This window comes from Cherax quadricarinatus, chromosome 50, assembly GCF_038502225.1.
Source record: "Cherax quadricarinatus isolate ZL_2023a chromosome 50, ASM3850222v1, whole genome shotgun sequence".
In the NCBI taxonomy this organism is placed as follows: Eukaryota; Metazoa; Arthropoda; class Malacostraca; order Decapoda; family Parastacidae; genus Cherax; species Cherax quadricarinatus.
The window spans coordinates 4,932,984-4,955,857 of NC_091341.1; the positions used below are offsets into that span (position 1 = coordinate 4,932,984).

Genomic DNA, 22,874 nt, shown 5'->3' on the forward strand with positions numbered 1-22,874 from the left:
GATTACCACAAATGTTAAGGGAGGTCAGGATGCAATACGTATAATTGCTATGAGAACTGCATACAGCTCAGCTGTGAAAATGCTTGCCGAGTCTAATAAATGACCTCGCATAACACTCCGGGAACACTGCTACAAGCCGGACACCCTAAGAGGATTTAGAACCTTCAGTGTAAACTGAAATGGCGTAAGAATGAGACAAAAAGTGGTCGAGAAAAAGGGAACAACTTTAGATATCCGAACTTTCGCGCACGGCAGTGGGAAAGAACAGGCTTGAAATGTCGGAACCTTCCAAGGAGAAAGAGAAAAGTTAGATGCAAGATGAACATATAAAGAGAGCAACTGAAGTGAAACCAAGAGCGAGTGAAGACGCAGAGAAAAGTAATAGAGTAAACAGGGGCGGCGAACAAATAATAGACCTCTACTAACGTCCGTTACTATCCTGTATGTAGAAGTATCGTGAGAGTCAAGAGAGGGAACAAAATATCTAAGGCAATGGTCATCACACCGATCGTTCAAGGATGAAACATTCGCCTCTGCATATATGCTCTCAACAAGGGAAGAACGAAAACACCTAAACATAAACGTAATTCCTGACGATGGATGGGATCAAGTTGAAGAAGAGTTGCGGTAGAGGGCACAGAATATGTGTGTTTACCACAGTTTAGTTTCGATAAAATTAGGGCTGAATGAAGTCGGAGGAGAGCTCAACGATCTACCCCTTCCGCACACGAAAGATGAGCTAGGGTTTCAAGGAGGTTCAGCCGGTTATGACAAATTACTTTCAGGGAGGTTATGTGAGGTTTCCAGGACAGCCAGCATCAAACAGAAGACCGAGAAATCTGACTGTATCACGTTCATGGACAGGGGAACCATATAGGTTTAGCGGATTATTAAACAACAGAACGTCTAGTAAAAGTAACCTGGTGCGTTTCACTAGAAAATTTAAACCCACGAGTAGTGGCTCAGTGAGAAACACGGTCAACAGCATCCCGGAGAGAGGATGCTACTAGGTAGCAGTTAGCGCCTGCACAAGCTATAGCAAGTCATCACAAAGTGATGACCAAGTATTAGATGGGAGAACAGAGGCCAGATGAAAGTAGAGAGTGATGAAAGCAAAATATTAATTTCACAAGACTACAAAATGTACACGAGTTAGCTTTCCTCTCTGACGTATAAAAAAAAGTCAATTATATGACAGGAAAAATTCTGAGGAATTTAAGAAAAATCTATGAAAAGAAGAGTGATGAATTTGTAACCTAGATCCGAGAAGAGTTAAGATTCCGACGGTCGATCTGATGTTCACACGTTCAAACGTGGCAGATTGTACTAACAGTGCAATTTATTAGGTAAAGATAGTGAAGATCATGATGACCCACATACATGCTTCAAAAAAGTTGTCCAACAAACATAGGAAAGTGATATCCCACAGCGTGACAACGGTGATGTCCCACAAGTGTATTGAAGAGGCTAAAACGTTGTGTAGTTTTAAAAATAGGTTAGATAAATACACGAGTAGGTGTGGGTGGGTGTGAGTTGGACCTGACTAGCTTGTGCTACTAGGTCTAATGCCGTGCTCCTTCCGTAAGTGGAAGTGACCTGACTAGGTGGGTCATTGGGCTAGTCCGGGGGGGACGGACATGGACCTGCTTTGCATGGGTCAGTAGCAGCTGCAGTGTTCCTTCGTTCTTATGTTAACAAGACAAGGTACCTTCCTGAATAGTTACTATCTACAAGAATAAAACGTGTTGCAGTTCCAATTTTGTCTCCATTAATTTTCACTGCCTTCACTGGACCCGTCCCTCATTATCTTTGACAGATTGTTATCACCTGTCTGCTGCAGTATATTACAAGAAGTAACAGATACTCTTGAGATCTGAGGTCACTGGTATTAACCATTGTGATCTGTTCATATCACAAAACTCTGTGTATGGTCAAAATAAAAAGCCTGTTACATTATGCTGAGCAGTTGATTGTTCTACATGTATGTTCTGTTTGTTACTGTACTTTTCATGCCTTACTGTACTGTTTCATGTGTTACTATTTAGCTTTTGCATGCTACTGTACTGTTGCATATTAATGACCTGTTCTTGTATGTTGCTATGCTTTTTTTATATGCTACTGCATATTTTTTTGCGTCTTACTGTACCGAAGCATGTGTTAACCTACAATGTTTATGAATGATAAAGGTTCCAAGAACTCTCAACTTCTCTTTCACATCAGTGTCTTCCAGAATCCCTTTGTCTCACATCTTCGCTTATCTATACAATATTAATTCAAATAATGGATAGACACAAACTAATATAAAACTTTTAAAGAGGTGGACTAGGAAGCAGATAGAGGCAGACACGTCTGCAAAGATTTATTCTTGACCAGGCTGCCGCACTGACTGCGCACTGAATTCACTTCGCTCTCGAAAACTCTTCAGTCTGCAATATGGTCGTGGCAAGGGAGGCAAAGGACTCGGATAGGGTGAGCCCAAACGTTATAGCAAAGTACTTCGTGACAACATCCAGGGCATCAAGTCGAGTGGCTCTCCGTGGAGGCGTGAAGCGTATTTCCAGCCTCATCTACGAAGAGACTCGAGTTTTCAAAGTTTTCTTAGAGAACGTCATCAGAGATGCAGTTACCTAACACTGAACATGCAAAGAGGAAAACTGTCACTGCCATGGACGTCGTGTGTACTCTGTAACTCCAGGGATGCACTGTCGATGGCTTCGGTAGCTAAATCACTAATACTCATTCTTCCTCAAGACCTACCAAGTTACTAAAGAAAGTAAAAGAACATAAAATAACAGATGACCAAAAGCTTCAGTGTTTCCTGACCGGCGTCAGGAAACACTTGTCCTAACTAATTCTGAGAATTAAGCCGGCCTGGAGCCGATCCTAAAGCCAGGCAAGTCCGCCACATTTCGAAGTCATGTCTTCAGTAACAACTGTATCATTCATACTGCCTGCACATACTGTTAAATTTGCTTAACAAATATTTTAAACTATCATAAACTAAAAGATGCTAAAAAAAAAAATTTAGAAATAATTATTGTGAAATTCTTCAGTAGCTACGGCAGTATCAAAGTTTCCTTTCAGCACTGAAAGTTATAATGGCTCGAGAAGTTACATTCTTAAAGGACTGGAGTCACTTTGGTTACAGTAAACATCAAGAATATTTAAAAGAAAACGCTAGTGTGGAAACGAGAATGAAATAATAATTTTAATATCTTTTTCACATCTTTATTTATCTTGATACCTCAAAAAATCTCTTCATCTCATCAGCTAGAAAATATTCTTTACCATCTCATCTTATCTGCTTTAATTTACCTAAATCAGCTGTTATCATGTTATGTTGCTCATTGTACCGAATTGTATTTGCAGTTAGTTATCCCTGAGTTACCAGACCCTGCCATCTTGGGGCTTCCTTCATGTCCATGTGTCCATGAGTCCACCTGGGTGCCCTTTTGGATCATGTTTCCGTGGGCCCCCGCATGTCAAGCCTTCCACACTCCCCACTTCTATTTTTGGTGCTTTCTCTCATCTGAGTCATTTCCCAGGTTCTGTATTTTGTTACTTCTGATGATCTTGGTCTTTTCTAACTGGTCTAGTCAGGTGTGGTCATAGTTAGGAGTCATAGGTGTGTTTCTGGTGTTCCCAAGTTTCGTGTTTCCAGAAATCCATCTGTGTCCCCTCAGATGAGGTGATGCTATAGTGAGGTGATGCCACAGTTAGGTGATGTTATAGTGAGGTGATATCATAGTGAGGTTATGTCATAGTTAGGTGTAGTCATAGGTGAGGTCATAGTTGGGTGATGTCATAGTTAAGCAATGTCATAGCTAGGTGGTGTCATAGGTGATGTCATAGTTAGGCGAGGTCATAGTTAGGTGAGGTCATAGCCGTGTGTGTGTTCCGTGTCTCCAGGAGTCAGTGTCCCTTCAGATGAACTAACTCCCTTCTCTACTTCACCAGGTGTGGTCATAAGTGAGGTCATTGTTAGGTGTGGTCATAGCTGGGTGTGGTCATACTTGGGTGTGGTCATAGTTGGGTGTGGTCATAGGTGGTGTCATAGTTAGGTGGTGTCATAGTTATGTGGTGTCATAGTTAGGTGGTGTCATAGTTAGGTGGTGTCATAGTTAGGTGGTGTCATAGTTAGGTGGTGTCATAGGCGAGGTCATAGTTAGGCGAGGTCATAGCCGTGTGTGTGTGTTCCGTGTCTCCAGGAGTCAGTCTGTGTCCCCTCAGATGAACTCCCTTCCTCACTTTCCAAGGTGTGGTCATATTCAGGCGTGGTCATAGTGAGGTGCAGTCACAGTTAGATGAGGTCATAGTTCAGTGTTTCCAGAAGTCCATCTGTGTCCTCTCAGATGAACTCCCTTCTCTACTTCACCAGGTGTGGTCATAGGTGAGGTCATTGTTAGGTGTGATCTTAGTTGGGTGTGGTCATAGTTGGGTGAGGTCATAGTTGGGTGATGCCATAGTCGTGTGTGTGCGTGTGTGTGTGTGTGTGTGTGTGTGTGTGTGTGTGTGTGTGTGTGTGTGTGTGTGTACTCACCTAGTTGAGGTTGCGGGGGTCGAGTCCGAGCTCCTGGCCCCGCCTCTTCACTGATCGCTACTAGGTCACTCTGAGCCGTGAGCTTTATCATACCTCTGCTTAAATTAAAGCTATGTATGGATCCTGCCTCCACTACATCGCTTCCCAAACTATTCCACTTACTGACTACTCTGTGGCTGAAGAAATACTTCCTAACATCCCTGTGATTCATCTGTGTCATCAACTTCCAACTGTGTCCCCTTGTTACTGTGTCCAATCTCTGGAACATCCTGTCTTTGTCCACCTTGTCAATTCCTCTCAGTATTTTGTATGTCGTTATCATGTCCCCCCTATCTCTCCTGTCCTCCAGTGTCGTCAGGTTGATTTCCCTTAACCTCTCCTCGTAGCATATACCTCTTAGCTCTGGGACTATTCTTGTTGCAACCCTTTGCACTTTCTCTAGTTTCTTTACGTGCTTGGCTAGGTGTGGGTTCCAAACTGGTGCCGCATACTCCAATATGGGCCTAACGTACACGGTGTACAGGGTCCTGAACGATTCCTTATTAAGATGTCGGAATGCTGTTCTGAGGTTTGCTAGGCGCCCATATGCTGCATATGATGTGCGCTTCAGGAGATGTGCCTGGTGTTATACTCACCCCAAGATCTTTTTCCTTGAGTGAGGTTTGTAGTCTCTGGCCCCCTAGACTGTACTCCGTCTGCGGTCTTCTTTGCCCTTCCAAAATCTTCATGACTTTGCACTTGGTGGGATTGAACTCCAGGAGCCAATTGCTGGACCAGGTCTGCAGCCTGTCCAGATCCCTTTGTAGTTCTGCCTGGTCTTCGATCGAGTGAATTCTTCTCATCAACTTCACGTCATCTGCAAACAGGGACACCTCAGAGTCTATTCCTTCCGTGATGTCGTTCACAAATACCAGAAACAGCACTGGTCCTAGGACTGACCCCTGTGGGACCCCGCTGGTCGCAGGTGCCCACTCTGACACCTCGCCACGTACCATGACTCGCTGCTGTCTTCCTGACAAGTATTCCCTGATCCATTGTAGTGCCTTCCCTGTTATCCCTGCTTGGTCCTCCAGTTTTTGCACCAATCTCTTGTGTGGAACTGTGTCAAACGCCTTCTTGCAGTCCAAGAATATGCAATCCACCTACCCCTCTCTCTCTCTTGTCTTACTGCTGTCACCATGTCATAGAACTCCAGTAGGTTTGTGACAGGATTACCCGTCCCTGAAACCATGTTGGCTGCTGTTGATGAGATCATTCCTTTCTAGGTGTTCCACCACTCTTCTCCTGATAATCTTCTCCATGATTTTGCATACTATACATGTCAGTGACACTGGTCTGTAGTTTAATGCTTCATGTCTGTCTCATTTTTTTAAGACTGGGACTACATTTGCTGTCTTCCATGCCTCAGGCAATCTCCCTGTTTCGATAGATGTATTGAATATTGTTGTTAGGGGTACACATAGCGCCTCTGCTCCCTCTCTCAATACCCATGGGGAGATGTTATCTGGCCCCATTGCCTTTGAGGTATCTAGCTCACTCAGAAGCCTCTTCACTTCTTCCTCGGTTGTGTGCACTGTGTCTAGCACATGGTGGTGTGCCCCACCTCTCCGTCTTTCTGGAGCCCCTTCTGTCTCCTCTGTGAACACTTCTTTGAATCTCTTGTTGAGTTTCCTCACATACTTCACGGTCATTTCTTGTTGCCTCTCCTCCTTCCTTCCTTAGCCTGATTACCTGGTCCTTGACTGCTGTTTTCCTCCTGATGTGGTTGTACAACAGTTTCGGGTCAGATTTGGCTTTCGCTGCTATGTCATTTTCATATTGCCTTTGGGCCTCCCTTCTTATCTGTGCATATTCGTTTCTGGCTCTACGACTGCTCTCCTTATTCTCCTGGGTCCTGTGTGTGTGTGTGTGTGTGTGTGTGTGAGCGCGCTCGTGTATGTTTGCTTCTTCTAGTTCCGTGTCTCCAGAAGTCCATCTGCGGGCCCTCAGATCAACTTCCTTCCTCACTTTTCCAGGTTCAGCAGGTGTTGGCCCCTCCCCATTGACCTTGCTGGGTGGAAACTCGGCCTTGTCAAGCTGGTCTGCTGCCGAGACTGTCCAGGTGGGTGGAATTACAGGAGGGGACACACAGTAAACTGCGTCCTGTAATTCCACTCACCAAGACAGTCGCGAACAGTAGACCAGCCAGACGAGACTGAGCTGCCTCCCAACTCGGCCACCAAGCTGAGGTTACTTACTGAAAATCTGGGACTTCTATTTATATTTCAAAATGTGCTAATGTTAATTTGTTTTTACTTACGTAACTATATAACTGTTTTGGGACGTTTTATTGTGTGTATATCTCTGTCAGTATGTTAATCTGTTTCTTCCCACCAAGAAATCTACAAGAAAAAAGTTATCGGCTTTCTGTTTTGTTGTAAATCATCCATTTTATTATGCAAGACACTCAAATGTCCACAAATTAACATACACGATATTTATGTGCTTGCGCACATGAACTCTACACACACACACACACACACACACACACACACACACACACACACACACCCACACACACACACACACACACACACACAATACATTCGTTCTACTCTAGCATGTATGCAAAATCAGTATTTCATACTGATATTCGTGACAAATGGACTTGTTAGGTAAGACACATATGCAACAGTTAGGTATCTTTATTCCGAAACGTTTCGCCTACACAGTAGGCTTCTTCAGTCGAGTACAGAAAAGTTGATAGAAGCAGAAGATACTTGAAGACGATGTAATCAGTCCATCACCCTTAAAGTTTTGAGGTGGTCAGTCCCTCAGTCTGGAGAAGAGCATTGTTCCATAGTCTGAAACAATATTGTTTCAGACAACGGAACAATGCTCTTCTCCAGACTGAGGGACTGACCACCTCAAAACTTTAAGGGTGATGGACTGATTACATCGTCTTCAAGTATCTTCTGCTTCTATCAACTTTTCTGTACTCGACTGAAGAAGCCTACTGTGTAGGCGAAACGTTTCGGAATAAAGATACCTAACTGTTGCATATGTGTCTTACCTAACAATCTGTCGGTATTTTATATCATTTTAATGTTCACAAATGGACTTCTTGGGTCGGTGATACAAGCAGTCCACTCTTACATAGCAGATTACGTCATGCTCCAGAATTTAAATGTAATATTTTTTATTGCTACATAAATGTTTTATAGAAAACCTAAGTACACTATATAATTAAAATCACTAGATAATAAAAATATTTGACGTTCGTTAATGCAGCCTGGCCAGGACGTCTCTTTGTTAATGTCTCCCATACTATTGTATGTACTGTTATGTGTGAACGCTAGTGTACGTAACACCATGAATGCTGATGTCTGTTGTCTGGTCTGGGAAGCTGTAACAAGGACGATAGAATATATCCACAGGTAAGCCTTCTTCAGGTGAATATATGTTACCATTTTTAACACCATGAACAGTGTTATCCACTATGTTGTGTTTAATGTAATCTCAGTGTTTAACATATAATCTCATTAAGGTTTAGGTAGATTGTGGTTTATCTGACCATTGTGCAGTCCATATTAAATATAACAACATTCCATTTATGAATATCCACTCCTAAAATTTTTCAGGTGGCATAATTTTTAAGTTTGTAATGATCTATCATACGACAAAGTATAATCATTCTGAGACGCCAGTCAATTGTTGGTAAAGAAGCTGAGTAGAAAACACTGCCAGAAGTATTTCTTTACTGAGTATTTGAGGAGTGACACCAACTCCAGCACCAAGATGTTACCTTAGATAATTATGATAAAACTACGAAGTACTATCAATAATTATGATAATACAAAGTACCATCAATAGTTATGATAACAAGAATACAAAGCACTGTCAATAATTATAATAAAATTAAAAAGAACAATAAATAATTAGGATATATTTTTACGTTATTTATATATCACCACCACTACAAAATATTAATAAAGCTAAAAGTAAAGAGAGATTAAGTTTATTCAGTAAATACATTTGTGACAATACTGGTAATAAAATTTTACCTCATTATAAATAGCAGGTAAGAAGTGCAATATAATGACGAGGAATAACGTGAAGATCATTATAACTTCATTATTACATTTCTTTTGTATTTATTGTGATTTATGTTACTTTTTGTATTATCGTTATCTACATAAATATATTCGTAATATTTCCATAATTTGAGAACAAACTTTGAAATTGTAAAATATTATAAATAAAGCGATAATCAATTTATTTTGGTAAAGAACTCTGCTCCTGCCAGATGCTGACAAAACACTCGCAGGTATAGAGACAATGATGGGCTCTTATTCCAAGGAATGTGATGCAGCCTGCCCATCCTGGGATCACATATGATAGTCTCTCATTCCCCAGGCGATATATAACACCTTCACTATAATATTTTATTCATAATTTCATAATCTTTACGAAAAACTATGAACACAATGATTATATATATTCACAGTGGTTATTCTTCATATTACACACACACACACACACACACACACACACACACACACACACACACACACACACACACACACACACACACACACACACAGACACACACACTTTAATTGATCTTATTACAACGATTTCAAATTCTTTAACTATTTCAGGAAAATTTCAAAGTCATGGCTACTTAGACTAATGTTATCATCCTTTTTATACAATCCATCGTCAATAATATCTCGAAGTCAGTTAAAAGAAGCATTGTTTAATTGCTAATTAAAAAATGATTAAAGTATTTGTTCAGTTTGTAATGAGACTAATGGCAGCTAATAACAGCGTGAGTCTTTCTACCTAAGATGCATCAGCCTTTAAATACTGAAGCTGTTCAGTAGAAATAAACTGGAAAAATTTAACGCGATTTAAGGGGATTAAAAAAAAAATCACACTATTTTACACACAAAATCGTTATATCTGAAGTTCACTGTCCGCTATTGTCGATTTTTCGGGGTATCGTTTCCTAAAGTTTGAAACTCCGGCATTGAGAATGCTGGGAAAAGGTTTATCAACTCTGGTTATAGAACGATGGTCCCCCATTACCGCTAACAAGTGTTGAAAAATTGAAGGCGATTGGAAGAGGCATTTTAGAGTTATGAGCGAAAATAAAATAAAAGTTGAAGGAAAAAAGAAAACCATCCAGACAGCCTAAAACACTTAGGAAAAATTTTTTTTTAAAAAGTAAGAAAAACTGTAAGTGTGACCTCGACCTGGGAAGCATCAGGACTCTGTTGATCTCATGGCGTCGCTGTTCCTATCTTGCCTCCATCAATGTTTCACTATCTTCGTTGTGTTTCGCCCTTAACTTCGATAGTGTGTTATAAATTTTTTGTTGAAGTATATCAATTCTTATAGATTAGATTACAGATGACAATGTGATCAGTTTATGTCAGAAAACTGTACAGGCGACACAAAGCGTCAATTAGATTACGGGAAGCAGCCATTGCCAGAATCAAGCTGTTATATTCCGCATATATGTTCCGTACTTATGTATCACTGTACTGTTACTGTTCCTCGTGTGTTACTGTGCTTTTCCATACAGTTTTTGTACTGTATTGTACTATTTTTGCGTGTTACTGTATCGTTTTTTGTGTTACTATACCGTTCCTGTATATTGATATTACCGCAAGGTTTTATATTGACGTACGATTTTCTGCTTCACCTTCCACAGCAATGTCTCCCACTGACATTCATGACTCCCACACTGACATTCATGTCTCCCACACTGACATTCATGTCTCCCACACTGACATTCATGTCTCCCACTGACATTCATGTCTCCCACACTGACATTCATGTCTCCCACACTGACATTCATGTCTCCCACACTGACATTCATGTCTCCCACACTGACATTCATGTCTCTCACACTGACATTCATGTCTCCCACACTGACATTCATGTCTCCCACACTGACATTCATGTCTCCCACTGACATTCATGTCTCCCACACTGACATTCATGTCTCCCACTGACATTCATGTCTCCCACTGACATTCATGTCTCCCACTGACATTCATGTCTCCCACACTGACATTCATGTCTCCCACACTGACATTCATGTCTCCCACACTGACATTCATGTCTCCCACACTGACATTCATGTCTCCCACTGACATTCATGTCTCCCACACTGACATTCATGTCTCCCACTGACATTCATGTCTCCCCCACTGACATTCATGTCTCCCACTGACATTCATGTCTCCCACACTGACATTCATGTCTCCCACACTGACATTCATGTCTCCCACACTGACATTCATGTCTCCCACACTGACATTCATGTCTCCCACACTGACATTCATGTCTCCCACACTGACATTCATGTCTCCCACTGACATTCATGTCTCCCACACTGACATTCATGTCTCCCACACTGACATTCATGTCTCCCACACTGACATTCATGTCTCCCACACTGACATTCATGTCTCCCACACTGACATTCATGTCTCCCACACTGACATTCATCTCAGTAGTAGTAACCAGTTACTAGTAACCAGTGTATCGTTGACTCAACGACCAACTGTCTCTGCCTGAGTCACTATCTGAATTCATATTGTGCTGACCTCAGCAGTATCAAAGGCCCCCTCACATAGGGTACTGTGGGCGGCTAGTCAGTGTTACGAGTGTGAGTAAGGAGATAGGTACGGCTGGCAAGGGCTCTCTCCACATAACTGCAATTATACGTAATAACAGCCTACGTGAGTATTTCTTACCTAATCCACGTATGAACTCCCACATGATAAATGGTGGACAGCGGTGTGGAGCGTGGATTTACGTTTTTAAGAGTAATTCAAGGCGTTAGAAGGCTGTTTGTGAGAGTAGCGGCAGGGTCAAAGGTGAACCTCCAGCCAGCAGACTCACTCCCCTCACAACCTACAGCCTGCAAGCCTGTTGCAGCCGTTTCAAGCTTCCTGGCTTAGTTCGTGTGCTAATTGCTTCAATCTCCGAGGGGTTGACCCGGATTTTGCAATTAAGCCAGTCAGTAAGCCAGACTGTGGAAGTGAACGCCAGTCAGCCTATCATCCAGCCTGTCTCCTGTCATCCAACTGCTCCTCCGTGCTTTGTGCATCGTTACACGTCTTCCGGTCAGCCATTCTCGTGGGGTAAGCCAGTCAGCCAACCCAGCTTCTAACCCAGCTGAGAGAGAGAAGTAAGCCACGCAGTAAGAAGTAAGCCAAGTTCCTCTGAAGTATTCTCTATATCGCTTTGTGCTCCCTGTTGGATGCTAAGAGTGGTTTTCACCATTCCTGTGGCATAGAGTGGGTTATCAAGCCACCTTCGTGGGTAGAGTGGGGGTGCGCGTCAGTGAGTGCCAGCAGAGTCACACCCACCATCCACCACTCTCTCCCACCACTATATAACCACCACCAGCCACCCACCACTAGACACCTCATCTACCTGTGGTTGTTTGTACCCTTGTACCGGGTCCTAGTACTGTTTTGGCTCACATAATTGGTCAAGAGATTGTAGCTGGCGCCAACGAAAATCCAATTATGAGAGTTCCACGAGAACGCGCATTCTTCCGACAACAGTGAGTGTAGGTGACGTCAGCCCTCACCGCCCGTCTACTACTCCAGACTTCAGTGATAATTTTCTTGAGACATTTTTCTTGCATTTAAAGACATTTGCGTGTGTGAGACATTTATAGTAAATTTCTTGTGTACTCTAAACCTTGTGTTTTCAGTGTAAATGCAGTATTTCTTTGACTCATTATTTTTAGAATATTTTTCAGTGTTTTCGCTTATCTTATATTTTTATTCTGTGTTTTTCTTTATGCTACTCCTGTCTCTAGTAAGTATTATTATGTAGTGTACTAGTCAGTCACCCTGTGTGAAGTGCTTCATTTTTTTTATTGTATTCTTTCAGTGTTGTATTCTCTAGTAATTGTCATTGTATTTCATGCAGTGATATTCACCCCAGTATACTAAATTATCCATTTATTTCTATGTGTGTCTTTTTTTCGTATGCCAGCAGTGTCTCACGTCTCTAATTTTTTCGCAGACTGTGTACCATTATTTTTGCCAGCAAATTTTTGTCGTATCAGTCACAGCAAGATTTTGTTGTATCAGTCACAGCGGGATTTTGTTGTAAGAATATATTATAATGAAGTGTGCCCTGCCACTGTAAGTGTTGACCTAACCGTTTTGTTCCTTTGTTTATTTTAATCATATTTTTTATAATTCTTGAACAAATTCACTCTTGATGCAATTTCAATTACTTTTAACGTAAAGTGTTTTTCTTACTCTGAGTAAATTGTTTGGTCTAATTTACAATTAAGAGTTAAAGTGTTCAATCAGTTTATTTTTTTTTTTTGATCTTCATATTTTAATTTTATCATTTATCCTGAGTTTTCCCAGTGACACTTTATTACTGCAGTGATTATTTCTACACTTTATTTTGTTGCACTTGTTCAGCAGTGAATTATTTCCTTCTATTGATATTTTTATGAATTATATTTTAATTTTGTCTATGCATTCTTAGAAAATACTTAAATTTCCCAGTTAACAATTTAATAACTTTATTTTATACTTTCATATTGATTTAAAAATTTCATTAATTAATTTCTTTATTAGCAAGAGTAAAGACAGCTCATTTTGCATTTAATTCAATCTCCAGTAATATTTTTACTTGTATATTTCAATGTAAATTTTTTTTTTTTTTTTTCTTGGTCAATAGTCCTTTAAATTGAGTTTTCCTTCCTCTTGCACTGTATCTTAGACATTTTTTTTTTTATTATTTCTGCAAAATTAGTTGTATATCTTTTATCTCAATTCTAGAATTTTATATCATTTTTATTGTTCATTATTTTTGCCTTATTTGTTCTCGTGCTACTTTGCCATTATGTCTCACATACCGTCAAGTGATACTTTAGTGAATGTCGACACTCAGACCTCTCAAGCTACTGTTGCTCCTGTTATCAATCCTCACAGTTCCTTACCGACTGACAGACCGACCCAGACACCGAGATATTATAGTTATACTCGTGATTCCCTTGATGCGTTACCTTTATTCAATGGCCATGTACATAGTCTTGAAGCATGGTTTGCAGCCATTCGTTCTCGTGCTAGTGCTCTAGGTGAAGGTCCTCCTTCAGAGGACAGCCTTATCAGACTTGCTAAAGAAGCTCTTTATCGATCTCCTGCTGCTGTTCACGTTGTTGATCTCCTTGATATGCGAGACTTCAGGAATCTTACTAAGTGGTCACAATATGAGGAACTGATTCGTTCTTTCCTTGTCCCAGTAAAAACAGCTGATCCATATGTCGTTCTTAGGGAACTAGTGAATGCTACACACATGAGTAATGAATCGTTGAGTGCATTTGCTGTTAGATTAGACAAACTTTTATCATCATTTATCAATGCTGTCCAATCATCATCTTTTCTCCCTGAAGAGGCTAAACCATTTACAGAATCACTTGCTAAAATAGCAGCTTTTGGAGCAATCAAAGAACTAATGCCGCCTGCTTCCGTGTGTGCTTATGAGGCTCATCCTCCAACTGTAACGATGGAACCACTTACAGCCTTAAATCATGTACGTTCCTTGTGCCCCCCTTGTATTAAAAGTAATGTCACACATATGCCTCAGTCTGCACCACCTCTTGTTTGCGCCACAGAGACAAATCGTGGTCGTCAACCATCTCAGAGATCACCAAGAACCAGTGTACAGAGTCGTTATACACCTCGTAGTATTCATAGTACATTCAGTAACCATAGTCGGCGGAATTGTTACAACTGTGGTTTCCGTGGCCATATTGCAATTAATTGTCCTGATAGTTACCCTAAGAGACGTCGTACTGATGATGAGTACTCAGATCTTCCCTACTGTACTTATCATAGAATACATGGACATGACACATCTGAGTGTAATGCTCTCTATAACCTTCAGTACTCTAGGTCTTTCCGTGGTCGTTCCAACCGCAGAACCCGTAGAGGAAACAGATCTCGTGGGTTTCAAAATAACCAGAACCAGGCTCGTTCTTTCAATTCTCAAAATAACCAGAACCAGGCTCGTTCTTCCCAGTCGGGGGAATTCGAGCGCCCCAGTCAAACCGTCCCATGGTGACAGTAGGTTGTAATGAGTACACAATCCCCGTTCACAATTCCTTTGAAGCCTTAAGCAGTCTCGAGAATGACAACCCTGCTGATGATGTTGCTTCACATGTCTCTGACATAGATGATTTTGGGGATGGAGTAGAACAAGTCTTTTCTGATGACAATCCACCTTTTTGTTTGCACATAACTTCCAATGCAACCATAGGCCCTATAGTGCAAGCATCTGTTTATAATGCGCCCGTTCATTTGTTCATGGACTCTGGTGCGCAAGTCAATATTATTAGGTCTAGTTTGTTTAAGGATAAGAAGTTACGACATGTCCTTCTCGTAGAACCGACTCCTGTGTCCTCCCTAAGTGGAGTATCTGGTTCTCACCTGCGTGTCCGAGGTCGGACTTCCCTAACCTTTTCTATCCAAGGTAGAGACTTCACTGCTTCCTTCCTTGTTGTTGACCAGATTACTTTCCCTGGTGACCTTCTACTGGGATTTGCTTCCATGCGAGACTTACGCATTGTGCTCGACCCTTATCGATGGCATGCACAAATTGACGACTTAATCGTTCCATTCTGGGGTTACCAGCTTGGATCAGAAATCTGTTATACTGCTGCAGAGTATGATGTATGGATTAAGTCCTTACAAGCCAATGCATTCTCCAGTAGCGTACCCAAGCGGTCAGGCACTGGTAATTCTGTCACTCCCATCAGTGTTCCACCTATACCTTCAGATTTGCAGGATAGTCCGATGCCTCAAGTGTCCGAGGACGCTCAGATTGCCTTGAGTGCACAACCTATCCCTGCAATGCCTGCTAGTTCGAGTAGTAGTTTCTCCACAGGGGACGCCTTGTCGGAAAACAATTACTTGCAACTAGTAATGCCATCTCTTGTTGATGTCACATGCCGTCTGCAGAAAGACGTCTCTGTTGCGGCTAGTGCTCTCACTAGAGTGTCTGTAGTTGTTCCTAGTGTTCCAGATGGTGATAACGTCCTAGTTGACAGTGATTCCTGCAAAGTAAAAGGTCTATTTGTTGAACCATCCTTACATGTTGTACGAGATAGTAAGATCCATTTCTACCTGGCCAACACTTCTGGTCACAGTGTTCGCCTCAGAGCAAATACCAATCTTGTTGACCTTGTTCACTATCCTTACCCTGTTCAGGTAGAGGATGAGTTGTCACCTGACCAGTGGGTCGGTGCTATTTCTGCCGGGGAGACCTCATCCACTTCACTGGATCAATCTGTTCCACCAGTAGAGGAGAAAGACTTAGCTCCCACTGACTTCCCAGATGAAGTCAAGCGTTTGTTGACTCTGTTGAACAAACGTCGTAAAGCCATTGCTTTACCAGGTGAGAAGATGGGTATAACGAACTTATTGTCCCATCGTATTCCACTTGAACCTGGTACTAGACCTATCTACATACCTGCGTACAGAATGCCTCATTCACAAGTTGCTGTCGCAGAAGAATTGATCAATCAAATGCTTGATGATGGAGTTATTGCACCTAGCAATTCCCCTTGGAATGCACCCTTGATACTAGTACCTAAGAAGGATGGTACTTGGCGCCCAGTGATTGACTTTAGGAAGTTAAACGCGAAAACCATTCCAGATCGCTTTCCACTCCCTGTACTGGGTGATCTTTTACGTAATATCGGAGATAACAAAGTCTTTTCAACCCTAGATTTGTTACAAGGGTTTTGGCAAGTCCCTCTTCACGAGGACAGTCAAGAGCTAACTGCATTCTCCACTCCTACAGGTCATTATCACTTCCTCCGTATGGCATTTGGATTACGATCTTCCCCTATCACGTTCTCAAGGCTCATGACTAATATCTTTAGAGGTCTCATAGGTAATGCACTTATGGTGTACTTAGATGACGTAATCGTCATGTCTAAAGACGTGGATACACACTTGAAAAGACTTGATGTAGTACTTGGTAAGCTTGAAGAAGCCAATTTAAAGATCAAACTGTCAAAATGTCAATTTTTCAGATCAGAAATTAAGTTTCTTGGTCACGTAGTCACTCCTAGAGGGGTTACGACTGACCAAAGTAAAGTAACTGCAGTACTAAATTTTCCAACTCCCAAAACTGCTGATGCCGTAAGATCCTTTGTGGGCTTAGCAGGTTTTTATAGATCTTTCATTGCCAATTTTTCTTCCATAGCTGCTCCTCTAACTGAGTTGCTTAAGAAAGATGCTCCTTTTGTTTGGACCTTCCGTCAAGAAAGAGCATTCCAAACTCTAAAAGAAAAGCTAACATCTGCTCCAATTTTGAAATTTCCAGATTTTTCTAAGCCTTTCTATCTGACAACTGATGCTAGTTCAATTGGCATAGGTGCCGTACTAGCTCAGAAGACCGATGGCAAGTACAACGCAGTTGCATTTGCTAGCCGAGTCCTTACGAAGGCTGAACGTAATTATACAGTAACTGAGCAAGAAGCTTTATCAATAGTATGGTCTTTAAAGCACTTCCGAGACATTATTTATCAGTACTCTGTTCATGTCTTGACAGACCATGCTCCACTGATACCCTTATTCCAGAACAAACAACCTACTGGAAGGTTAGCCAGATGGACCTTGACTATCCAAGAGTTCAATCCGACCTTTGAGCATTTACCTGGCAAGTCAAATGTAGTCGCAGATGCCTTATCGCGACATGTTAGTATAGTAACTGCAGACCCTCCATTTAGTGCTGAAGATGTGAAGAATGCTCAACGAACAGATCCCATGTGGTCTGGTGTGATACGATTCCTGCTCCAGGAAGATCTTATTCTGAATGTGAAGCCACCAGCACCCATCAGTGACTTTGTCATGAACCAAGAATTACTGTATCGAACAGCCGAGTTGGGTACTCCTAGCAGAAGAGTATACCAGTTAGTAATTCCACAGTCACTAGTGAATGTAGCCTTACAGCTAGTTCACGATGTACCAGGTGTTGCACACCCTGGTATGGATCGTTCAGTAAAACAAGCCAGATTGAAATACTTTTGGCCTCGAATGGCAACTGATATTTCTGAGTATGTTAGGAAATGTAGTGTCTGCATGCAACATAAAGGCAATGCTAATGGTCCTAATCCAATCCAAGTGTATCCAACTACTAGCGAACCTTGGGAAAGAGTTGCGCTAGATTTGTTAACTAATTTCCAATGTTCCCTCCAAGGCAACAAACATCTGTGTGTTATGGTAGACCATTTCACCAGATATTGCGAGTTAGTTCCTATTGCAGATAAGACTGCCGAGACAGTAGCTAAAGCGTTTAAAGAACGCATTATCTGCAGGCATACCACCCCTAAGTCCCTAGTAACAGATAATGGAGGTGAATTCTGTAATGAAATTCTTGAAAATTTGTGTACCTTGTACAAGATCTCTAAATCCACCATTGTTCCTCATCATCCTGCCAGCAATGGGTTAGCGGAACGAACCAATAAGAAAGTACTTGATGTCTTGAGAGCCACTATCAATCCCAACAGTGAAACTTGGGATGAAGTTATACCTGATGTGCAGTGTGCTATAAATTCTGCTTACAATGTTTCTATAGGTGACACTCCACATTATGCACTGTATGGTGTAGATAAGCGTTTGCCTTATGAGTTGTTATATTCTAATCCGAAACCAAATTACAACCCTGATGATTTCATAGCAACTCGTACCAGCTTAGCTCAAAGTGTTTTTAGAAGAATCCGTGAAACACTTCATAAATCAACAGCAGAATTTACAAGAGTCGCAAACACTCGATCAAAGCCATCCAAAATCAAAGTAGGTTCGAGAGTTATGCTGATTAACTTTAACAAAACGTCTGCAATGCCAAAGCTTGATCAAAAGTTTGTTGGTCCTTATCGAGTAGTTGAACATATCACTGGTAATAAGTATAAGGTTAGAGAGATTAGTACTGGTCAGTATAAAGAATCGCATTTAGATCATGTGAAGTTAGTATGTGATGATAATGATGTTCCAACCCAGACTAATGTGACAGACTCTGACAATCCTCCTGATCCTGTACTCTCTTCCTCTGATACTCAGTCAGACGATCAACCTGAATGTCCTTATTCCCTACGTACACGACAGGTATTGAGAAATCCTCAAGTATCATTTGTAACTTCCAATTCAGATTTGCCTCAAATACAGCATGAGTTAGCCAATGCTACAGAGTTTGATCCTCCCAGAGATGACACCCATTCTGCATATGCCAATCTTACCCTAGCAGAGTTGGGGTTAAATGTAAATAACCTGTATAGATGAATAATTACAGTATCAACTTATCAGTATTCAAGAATTTTTTTTTTGTGTTCATGTTCTCTCCGCATTCTGAGAGTTAACAGTCTAGATTTGTGTGCACCGAATCTGCCTTTCTGTTAAACACTCTTTCTTTGTATATATTCCTTCCTCAGAATCCGTAGATCACACGAATACAGATCGATCGATCAAAATTTTTTTTTTATCACTTGTAATCTCAATGTTGAGTTCGTTGTTCATTTGTTGAGTTTTAAGTTGTACTATAGTATACCTTGTATTGCATTACAGTTTCAGTTACGTAAGCTTTCATTCCAATGTTCTACTTATGTATATATAATGTTTAATTGTTGTGTACTTTGACATTGTATAGAATCAGCCCAAGCCGTATACCTGCCTTCTCTAGTTTGTATTAGTTGTATGTCAGGACGACATACGTTAGCGTCGCCGAGCTCTCAGTAGTAGTAACCAGTTACTAGTAACCAGTGTATCGTTGACTCAACGACCAACCGTCTCTGCCTGAGTCACTATCTGAATTCATATTGTGCTGACCTCAGCAGTATCAAAGGCCCCCTCACATAGGGTACTGTGGGCGGCTAGTCAGTGTTACGAGTGTGAGTAAGGAGATAGGTACGGCTGGCAAGGGCTCTCTCCACATAACTGCAATTATACGTAATAACAGCCTACGTGAGTATTTCTTACCTAATCCACGTATGAACTCCCACATGATATTCATGTCTCCCACACTGACATTCATGTCTCCCACACTGACATTCATGTCTCCCACACTGACATTCATGTCTCCCACACTGACATTCATGTCTCCCACACTGACATTCATGTCTCCCACACTGACATTTATGTCTCCCACACTGACATTCATGTCTCCCACTGACATTCATGTCTCCCACACTGACATTCATGTCTCCCACTGACATTCATGTCTCCCACACTGACATTCATGTCTCCCACACTGACATTCATGTCTCCCACACTGACATTCATGTCTCAAACACTGACATTCATGTCTCCCACACTGACATTCATGTCTCCCACACTGACATTCATGTCTCCCACACTGACATTCATGTCTCCCACACTGACATTCATGTCTCCCACACTGACATCCATGTCTCCCACACTGACATCCATGTCTCCCACACTGACATCCATGTCTCCCACACTGACATCCATGTCTCCCACACTGACATTCACGTCTCCCACACTGACATTCACGTCTCCCACACTGACATTCACGTCTCCCACACTGACATTCACGTCTCCCACACTGACATTCACGTCTCCCACACTGACATTCACGTCTCCCACACTGACATTCACGTCTCCCACACTGACATTCACGTCTCCCACACTGACATTCACGTCTCCCACACTGACATTCACGTCTCCCACACTGACATTCACGTCTCCCACACTGACATCCACGTCTCCCACACTGACATACACGTCTCCCACACTGACATGCACGTCTCCCACACTGACATCCACGTCTCCCACACTGACATCCACGTCTCCCACACTGACATTCACGTCTCCCACACTGACATTCACGTCTCCCACACTGACATTCACGTCTCCCACACTGACATTCACGTCTCCCACACTGACATTCACGTCTCCCACACTGACATTCACGTCTCCCACACTGACATTCACGTCTCCCACACTGACATTCACGTCTCCCACACTGACATTCACGTCTCCCACACTGACATTCACGTCTCCCACACTGACATTCACGTCTCCCACACTGACATTCACGTCTCCCACACTGACATTCACGTCTCCCACACTGACATTCACGTCTCCCACACTGACATTCACGTCTCCCACACTGACATTCACGTCTCCCACACTGACATTCATGTCTCCCACTGACATTCATGTCTCCCACTGACATTCATGTCTCCCACACTGACATTCACGTCTCCCACACTGACATTCACGTCTCCCACACTGACATTCACGTCTCCCACACTGACATTCACGTCTCCCACACTGACATTCACGTCTCCCACACTGACATTCACGTCTCCCACACTGACATTCACGTCTCCCACACTGACATTCATGTCTCCCACACTGACATTCATGTCTCCCACACTGACATTCACGTCTCCCACACTGACATTCACGTCTCCCACACTGACATTCACGTCTCCCACACTGACATTCACGTCTCCCACACTGACATTCACGTCTCCCACACTGACATTCACGTCTCCCACACTGACATTCACGTCTCCCACACTGACATTCACGTCTCCCACACTGACATTCATGTCTCCCACACTGACATTCACGTCTCCCACACTGACATTCACGTCTCCCACACTGACATTCACGTCTCCCACACTGACATTCACGTCTCCCACACTGACATTCACGTCTCCCACACTGACATTCACGTCTCCCACTGACATTCATGTCTCCCACACTGACATTCATGTCTCCCACACTGACATTCATGTCTCCCACTGACATTCATGTCTCCCACACTGACATTCATGTCTCCCACACTGACATTCATGTCTCCCACACTGACATCCATGTCTCCCACACTGACATTCATGTCTCCCACACTGACATCCATGTCTCCCACACTGACATTCATGTCTCCCACACTGACATCCATGTCTCCCACACTGACATTCATGTCTCCCACACTGACATTCATGTCTCCCACACTGACATTCACGTCTCCCACACTGACATTCACGTCTCCCACACTGACATTCACGTCTCCCACACTGACATTCACGTCTCCCACACTGACATTCATGTCTCCCACACTGACATTCATGTCTCCCACACTGACATTCACGTCTCCCACACTGACATTCACGTCTCCCACACTGACATTCACGTCTCCCACACTGACATCCACGTCTCCCACACTGACATCCATGTCTCCCACACTGACATTCATGTCTCCCACACTGACATTCATGTCTCCCACACTGACATTCATGTCTCCCACACTGACATTCATGTCTCCCACACTGACATTCATGTCTCCCACACTGACATTCATGTCTCCCACACTGACATTCATGTCTCCCACACTGACATTCATGTCTCCCACACTGACATTCATGTCTCCCACACTGACATTCATGTCTCCCACACTGACATTCATGTCTCCCACACTGACATTCATGTCTCCCACACTGACATTCATGTCTCCCACACTGACATTCATGTCTCCCACACTGGCATTTATGTCTCCCACACTGACAATATTAATACAAAATAATACTATACTCAGAATACATCAAAAAAGGATTATGGCAGCTGACTCTGCAACCTGGCAAGTCCGCCACATTGTTGATTCTGCAACCTGGCAAGTCCGCCACATTGTTGATCCTGCAACCTGGCAAGTCCGCCACATTGTTGATCCTGCAACCTGGCAAGTCCGCCACATTGTTGATCCTGCAACCTGGCAAGTCCGCCACATTGTTGAACCTGCAACCTGGCAAGTCCGCCACATTGTTGATCCTGCAACCTGGCAAGTCCGCCACATTGTTGATCCTGCAACCTGGCAAATCCGCCACATTGTTGATCCTGCAACCACATTGCTGGTACATTCTGTGAACACTTATTATCATTGCCAATCACAGTTCTGACTTGCACTGTTTACAGGTAAAGTTCACCAACGAAAATCAAGAAATTATCATTCAGTTGCTACGGCAGTTTTAAAAGCGTCCTTCGACGTTGTTTTCCTAAACTGCTGGAGTCACTTTAGTTACAGTAGCTATGACGATCATCACGAAACGTAACATAACCCAAAATCTCCGTTTTATGTCTATATTAGCATGTTCCTGACATGGCTGTCTCTCTCTTAACTATTCAGTAACTCTGTCATCTTCATCTTGCTCTCATCTCCCCAAATCATCTGTCATCCCTCTTACCCTCTTAGCTGTTCAATAACCCTGTCATCTCCTTCATCCTGCTCTCATCTCTCTGATCCAGGTTTCTCAGTCTTCACTATCTGTTGTGTG

The 22,874-nt window shown here is 42.4% G+C and overlaps 1 long non-coding RNA gene across 1 annotated transcript in view; it reads right to left on the reverse strand.

The window, feature by feature from the left end:
* LOC138854125 (uncharacterized) overlaps positions 1 to 22,874 on the reverse strand; it is a 386,990-nt gene that overhangs the window by 187,376 nt on the left and 176,740 nt on the right. The gene's annotated exons all lie outside the window — the stretch shown is intronic.